Source organism: Octodon degus, unplaced genomic scaffold, assembly GCF_000260255.1.
Source record: "Octodon degus isolate 3935 unplaced genomic scaffold, OctDeg1.0 scaffold00129, whole genome shotgun sequence".
Classification (NCBI taxonomy): Eukaryota; Metazoa; Chordata; class Mammalia; order Rodentia; family Octodontidae; genus Octodon; species Octodon degus.
Genome location: NW_004524705.1, coordinates 6,684,052 through 6,692,417, shown reverse-complemented (window position 1 = coordinate 6,692,417; position 8,366 = coordinate 6,684,052). Strand labels below are relative to the sequence as shown.

General features: G+C 38.2%; 1 protein-coding gene across 1 annotated transcript in view; it reads right to left on the bottom strand.

The window, feature by feature from the left end:
* Positions 1-8,366, bottom strand: part of LOC101565429 (cytochrome c oxidase subunit 7C, mitochondrial) — a 14,619-nt gene that overhangs the window by 1,006 nt on the left and 5,247 nt on the right. The window lies entirely within an intron of this gene.

The following is an 8,366-nucleotide window of genomic DNA, read 5'->3' as shown; positions in this document are numbered from 1 at the left end:
TGCTGGATGGTTAAGATCAAGATAAAGCAGGACCTATATGACAAGAACTGTAGCTTTTGTATTTGATAAGATCAGTCAAATCCCCTCAGGATTTATCCTGAAACCCTGTACCGCACTTTGTAGATTGGATGACACTTTGAGCTGTTGACTTTTTATTAGTATGTATAAATAATACATTCATAGAATATTTTTCTCTAGATCTGTGAGACATGCTACTGGTATCTTGATAGGGACTGCATTAAATCTGTATAGAAGTTTGGGAAGGATGGCCATGTTCACTAAGTTCATTCTTCCTATCCAACAGCAAGGGATATTTTTCCATCTTCGGATAGCCTCTTTTATCTTCTTTTTTTAACACACTGTAATTTTCACTGTGAAGGTCTTTTACATCCTTTGCTAGATTGATCACTAAGTGTTTCATTTTTTATTTGGTAATATGAAGGTTTGGGTTTTCCTAATTTCTCTCTCAGTGAGTTTGTTGATTGTGTATAAGAATGCAATTGATTTTTTTTTTTTTCAGAACCAGGGATTGAACTCAGACCCTTGCACTTGCCAGGCAAGTGCTTTTTCCACTGAGCTATCTCCCCAGCCCCAAGTGATTTTTTTTTTTAATGTTAACTTTATATCCTGCTACACTACTGAATTTAGATATTAAATCTACAAGCTTTGGAGTATTTTGCAGAATATCATGTCATTTTCAAATAATGATAACTTTCTGTTCTTATCTTTATTTCTTTTTTCCTGTCTAATTACTCTGGCTATTGTTTTCAGAACTATATTGAATAGGAGTAGTGATAATGGACATCCTTTTCTTGCTATTTTAGAGTGAAAGCTTTCAGTTTTTGACCATTTAATATGATGTTACTTGTTGGTTTGTCATAGATGGCTTTTGACATTTTGTTGGTTTGTCATAGATGAGGAGACTCAGATATGAACCATCTATTCCAATTTTCTATAGAGGTCTTTTTTGTCATAAATGGGCGTTGGATTTCGTGAAATATTTTTCTGCATCTAGTGAGATGATCTTATGATTCTATTTATATTGTGTATTACATTTATTGAGTTTAATATGTTGAACAAACCCTGAACCAAAAGCACCCGCAACAATTTTATAGTTAATTTTCCAGGAAACCCCTGTCAGGACATTCTACTGACTCTAACTTCAGAATACCTACTAGTTTATGAGTCTGCTTGACAGGCTATATACTGCCCAGGTCGTTAGCTGTAGGTTTTCTCTAACTAACTCTTGGATTAATCTTACTTGGTCATGACATATAGTTTTTATGATTTGCTGCTTTCTGTTTGCCAGTGTATTATTAAGCATTTTTTGCATCTGTGTTCACTAGGGAGATTCACCTGTAGTTTTCTTCTCTGATATTGGAATCAGGGTAATACTAGCTTCCAGGAATGACTTTGGAGATATTGCTCCCTTTTCAATCTCCTTATAGAGTGTCAGAATTGGTGGTATTAGCTCTTCTCTGAATTTCTTAGAGTATTTAATAGTAAATCTGTCATGACTTCTCTTTGTTTGTAAATTTTTAACTATATTTCAATTTCATTGGCTAACTTATGCAGAATGTTTTATTTTCTAGATTTAGTTTTAACCATTGGATTGTGTCTTGAAATTTGTCCGTTTCTTCCATGTTTTTCCATCTCATTAGAATATAAGTTCTCATGGTTGGTATTTGTGATCTCCCAGCTTTCTTGGGGATCTATTGTGACTTCCTCTTTTCATTCGTACTTGCTTTGATTTGTGTTTTTTTCTTTCCTCTTTTTGACAATAATGAGAAAGCATCAAATAACTGCCATCCACAGTATCTATGTTCATCAGGCCCAGTAACAGCATTTCTGTTGTGAAAAACTATTGGAAAAATAGCCACTGGAATTACTTAAAGTCAACATTCACAGAAATGACATATTTAACCTGACCAGAGCATGAAGACCAGTGTGAAGGAGGAGAAAAACAAAAATAAAACCTTAAAACATGTTTTCTGGTCTGAATGTTCCCATTTTAGCCTCCGCAGTGCTGGGATTACAGGTATATATGCCACCATGCCCTGTCTGGGTGGCTGGCTCAGTGTGCCCAGGGGTGGGGCCTGTGGGCATGTGGTACCTGGATGGAACCCTGGTCCCTGCACTTGCCTTAGTCTGCTGTGCTATCTTGATGGCCTTTGTTCTCATATTAAATGATGAAATCTATGACCTGACATGGAGAACACATGGAAGCTGTTCTAGTTCCAAAATAGCTTTGTCAGTAAATTTCCCACAGTAAATACGGTAGTATATTTAGTGCCGTGACACTAGTCCTTACCCCTAAGGCAGTATAATGAGAGCTGGTCAACTGCTGTACAATACATGGCAAAGAAAAATGATTTTTTTCTCTGCTTATGAGAAAAGCAAAAGGGTTTCCTCCTTAGTCTACACCTTCTGTAGGTAAAAATATTCTCTGCAGGAGCCAGGCAATGTGTGTCTATGTTAATAAAGCCCAGCTCACTAGAGAGATCACAAAGTTCTGAATCTTCACTCCTCTTGAAGAAGTAAATCCCAATGGAGCTAGCTCTCTGATTTTCCTGGTACCTTGTAGCTTACATAGTCTTGGGACCTCCTCCAAGTTGCTTGACCTCCTTAAGCAATAAAGGCAATTTTATTTTTCTTTCATATCAAATGAAATAAGCAGACAAATGTGCACAGTAGTTTTTTAAGGAAAATATTACTGAGTGAGATGAAAACAAACATTCTTTCACTGTACAGTACCTAGAGCTTTGTGCAGAAACAAGGAGAGAGCCAGAGAAGCTTCATTTATTTATTTTTTATATTTTTAAATTAATTTTATTGAGAAAGAAATAGCAATGAGACAGTTTCAAAACAGGTTAGTAGGACAGTTACAATAGTTAGTACATTGCATATTGTTGTCTTCATGGTAGTTATTCATAGTACAAGATGCAGACATGATATCTTGTCTAAACACTATTAGTTCAAAACTTTCTTCTCACTTAACTAAGAGAAAGTATAAAAAGTAAATCCATATTAATATGCTGAGCTGTAAAGGCTCAAGTAAACAACTTCTGACATTGCCAGTCCTGCAGATAACCCACTACTATTATGGAGTACTGGACTATATTGGATTACTTTGGTGAATTCATGCACCTATAATATTTGAATGGCAACAGAATACCCACATCTGACAAAAGTAAACAAAAAAGAGGGATATAAATGAAGGGCCATTTTGTTGTGAAAAATAATATATATAATAGTTAGCAGAGAAGCTTTATTTATATCTGCTATTATCTAGGTCTTGCCTTATCTGACTAATACAAGGGCAGGATCAGACTTTCACTTCAGTGAAAATGGTAGGGAAGAACATGAAAATGTAGCAGGCCTGCATGTGCTGGAGGAAAGAGGATCCAGCTGAGGATTTGCTCTTGTGCCATCCGGAAACACAGTGCATTGAAAGAGACATTATACAAACCTGGTCATGTGTCAGTTCCTGGGAACCAAGTGTCTGATATATTCAAATGTGAGCAAGGTTCAAAGTGGCTAGAAGGTATCTGGAGGGAGGAGAAGGGACTTTATCAGATACATTCAGGTAAGAGAAGGCCAACCCTGCCTTGCACCCGGCTGATGCTTCTCTCCAGTGATGCTCTGCAGGAGGCATCATTCATGCGGACTCTGCATACGGGAACTGCTGCCCAAGAGACAGAGCTTGGCAGTGCTACCTCCACTAGTGACAGTACAACTCTCAAACTGGCGATCTGCTTTACTGCCTTGTGGGAAATAAACTGCAGAGCTCAATATCAGCTGTAGGATCTTTCTACTAACTGTAAATTCTAATCCAAGTTTCAAGGAGAATCTGAGATCTCTTTTATGAATATGAATATTAGTGAATAATATATTACAACAGATCCATGAATAAATAAATATTGGTGTACAATATACTGAAAGCTCCTTGCTCTGAAATCAGAAGCCTAGCAGAACACAATGTAGGGTAACAGGAGCTTTATGAATGACTACTATCTTCGCTTCTTGAATTCGGGTCATCAAAACAGCCACAGGAGTCTGCATTTTAAACCCTAACATTCTTCCTTGAGATCAGACTTGTTAATGAAAAACAATGAAAATCATTATTTCGTCCATAAAATGGATGGTCTCAAAAATGGAGGTGATTAAATGACTATTTGTGCATATCATTTTGGCATTTCACATGATATATGTTTTTTCCTCACCTGTAGTTTAGTTTGACATCTGGGAATGAATAGCTGGAGTGTGACTCGTTGTGATTTTCCTGCTTTTAATAGTGATATAATTAAAGTATTTGTAGGCATTGTAGATTTAATTGACAAGTAAACCACATGGCTGTGGATGATAAGCACATACCAATTTCCATATCAGAAATGAGAAGTAAATAAGAAGCCTTTCTTCTGTAAGTCTTCAGACAGGGCTTCTTTCAATGGTTTAACTCCATTATTCCTCATCATTATGCTATCGGTATAGGTTTGGTTCAAAACAAGAGCATTTATCTCATTTTTTATATGGATGCAAATGCTAAGTGATGACTTGAAACTGAACAGAAGGCAATTTGAATAATTTAGAAGAAAAACAAAGGGAAATCAGGAAGGTTTCAAGTAATAGATGCACGAAAAGAAATTTATTTACAAAAGAAATCCTTCTGTGGAGGGAAAAAGTGGCTTCTACATTACACTTTTCCCTGCTGAAGGCAGTGATGAAGTTGCTGAGGTCTGAGGTCTGAGCTCAAATGCCCATGTGTGTACTGACATGGTCTGGGCAGACCTGGACTAGGTTATGCACTGGCCAGGTAGTTAGCTGTAGGTTTGAGAAAGTATGGCTAACCTTTGAGTCAGTACTCTGAGTGAGCCGATTCCCTCCCTAGTGCAACTGGGCAGTATTCACATTGTGGAAACCCTGGGTAAGATAAAAGCCTGGGTGATTATGGTTTCTCTTTGCCTGTACTCCAGCTCGAATGCAGTTCTCTTGCCTTTGGACTCAGGCATGAAATATAACCTGGTGGCTCTCCTGGTTTTCAGGCCAGCAGAGTCTCTGGGGACTGGACCCTCAGAACCTGCGGTTGCCAGCTTGCTGAATGCAGGTCTTGGCCTTCTTGGCTTCTGAATGATATGCACTCATTCCTCTGGGAAATACTTCTCACATTATATGTCCTGTTGGGTCTGTTTCTGTGGAGAACCAGGTAAATAGAAAAAATATCCATCCTGGATCAAGCACTAATCCTGCAGCGTGCTTCTCTCTTGTCTCCTCTGCAACCTTGCTGTGTGCTGTTCATTTTATTTGCCACAGTGAACCTGGTAACATTTAAGTGTGACTGTGTCCGCACCTTTTCGGTGAAGGAGGAAGGACTTCTCACTCAGAGCAAAAGTCACAGGCCTTATGCATGTTTGATATAAAATTTTCCATGTCTTTATTTTAAGACTGTAACAAGTGAAGAATACATTTTATATTAACTTTATATATTTCCAATAATGTTTCCACTCAAGAGGTGGCTGTGATTTTGGTTACTCCATATAAATAAAATTTAAACCTGAAAATACACTGTTTGGATTTAATGTGTTTTTTTTTTTTTTTTGTTTGTGCTTTTTGAGACAGCGTCTCATTGTGTAGGTCAGGCTGGATTTGAGCTCACTTTGTAGCCTGGGTTGGTCTTGAAATTCTAGATTCTCCTGCCTCAGCCTCCTGAGTGCTGGGATTACAGGCGTGCAAAACCATGCAACCGTGATATTGCTGCTCACATCCGTGAAAAACTATGAGGCCTACTTCACTGGTCTATCACACCCTAGTACACAGCAAGGCTGCACTGCTTCCTACCAGGATCTGCCTCTTCTAGTGGATGCTCAGTGTGCTGGATGCCAGCTGGTCACCAACTTGCGACACCCAGCTGAACTGAACCAGTATGGGTTTGGGTGTCTAAGAACCACCTGAGGGTTGCTGCTGGAGGCAGCACAAGAGGAAGAACTGGAGAAGTAGTTGTGAACTTGGCTGTTCTCATCATCAAAGGAGCTTGCTGAGCATGGCTAAGGTTCACACTGGGGAGCTCTGGTCCTCACCTTGAGTATTAATTCCTGGCTCTGGAGAGATGCCAGGAAGCCTCCTGGTGAAGCTTGTCATGTAAGTTTTCCAGATGGGGACTCAGCTTTCTTCATTCCTGGAGGAGCTCAGGACCTCACTGTCACTGACGATGGCTGTGGCACTTTTCAGGGGAGCTCAGGTTTTTAACGTGAGCGTTGCTTCATGGCTCCAGTGCAGATCCCTAAGCCTGCTAACACAGGTCCTTCATCCCACTGGTAGAAACTTTTTAGTCTCCACTACTGACCTTTGGGCCTTCTCAGCGTAGATCCATGATGCAGGTCTTCTCAGTATAGATGCATGAGATATGGGCATGGGTACTAGGCCTCCAACTGGACCTGTTGGGGGCCCTAGTCTTCAGCTGGACGGATGCAGGACGTTTCTGTGGGATTCACATTCTCAGCTGGATTCCTTGGTTGTTAGCTTGTGGACAGATTCCCTGTACTTTGTGATTATTTATGTGACTATCATAAATAATACCATTGAGTGTCCTGTATTTTATTTTATCCTTGTCAATCCCCAAACCACAGGACTCAGGGTACCTATAGGATCAAAAATTCATTTACTTGGTCTCTTGAAGTGATCTTACAAAAAATTGTAACAAACGTGGCTGAAAATGATTTCCAAATTATTCAACCTTGCTTTCAATCCTTCCTCACAATCATATTTATGGCTGTAGGTTATATTTTAGGGGAGCATAGCCTTTTTAAGTTCCCTTAACATGTTAATTTAGGTTATTACTTGGGAAATCCTTCACAATTTGCTTGCAAATTGATGACTGACTTGACTTTAGGACACAGGTTCAAAGTTTAACTTAATTAAGACTCCTAGCAATATATTTTGGAGTCTTTTACAAACTGTACAAAAGAAGTTGTCATAACAACTTGAGCCTAGTGCCTTAGTGCTCCAAACTTTTCAAATTTTTATACCAAAATAATAGCATTTCTCTGCATTGCCTTAAAGTGCCCATAAATGCTTGCCTTAAATGTTCAAAGAACTTTATATAAACACATGTATCTCTGTAATTCATTAATGTGTGTCTACTCATGTCTGGGTAACCGACTTCCTTCCATACAGATCTAGGACCTTAAATTTTGCCTCTTAAAAACCCTCGCAGATATACTAAGAATCCTGCTCGTTTCTATTGTCTTTTTTGAGCATCTTTCCTACTATTTATCATATCTTAATTTGTATTCATTTTATGTGTGTGAACATCTGTCTTTGTGCCAGGCTTCTGCATGCCTGAGAGGTAGGGAACACCATCTTATTTCTCTAGGTGTTTCTCCCAGACTCTATATTATCTTAAGTGTAAGAGTTGAGTGAAATGAACGGCTATGTGCCAAGCACCTCCTTGGGCAGGGCATGTAGAGCTCTGGACTGACAGCTACCGCTTTGATGGAGTGCTGACATCCTCTGCACATATGCAAATAGTCTTGCCTTCAACTTTAGAGTTTAATATTCCTCTTATTAAATATTAAAATGAGCTGTCTTACTGCCTCTTACTGTCATTTGATTTAACTACACTATTAAGTTATTTTATAATGCCAGAGAAAGTACTAAGTATTCATGACATCAAGACTTTACCACAGATTTGATAATGTAGAGGCATTTAGATTTTAAGAGCAGAGTGAAATTAACCATGGAGACAGAGGAGCCAAATCACTCTGGCTTCTGTACAGAATTTCTCGTCTTCTTTTTCTGAGTTACAAAATAAAGATCTAGTTTGTGAATTTTGCACATGTACATAATATACATAAAATAACAAAAAATACCCAGATAAATGCAACTTATTACTGAAACAGCATAAGTGGCAACAGGAAGCATTATTTTCATGCATCTTTTTTGCCAAATATCTAAGTCTTATTTACAGTACTCGCTTAAGCCAATGGCCTCTACTTCAAGAATTTTATCTATTCTAGTATCTTCAACAGCATTCTGCCTTGTTTCAGAATAGAATGATCTTGAGTTTACTTTTGCAGTTTTTTTGAGCGCTATTTTTTAGAGCTGTTAACCAAAGATGTTTTTAGAAGTGTAGTCACCTTCAAGGATACTTCATCCTATTACTATCTGCTAGAGTTTGTCTTTTCTCTATATGCTATTTAATTCTAAGGAAAATAAATTTTCATTCTAATTGAAGCTGCTCATTCTATTTTTCCATATATTCTCTGACACCAAATGGCACAGTTCATTTGTACCATACCACTTTTAACTTATAGGTCAGATTTTCTGTGGGAAATTTTTGACATTAGAACTGATACTAATCATATTTACTA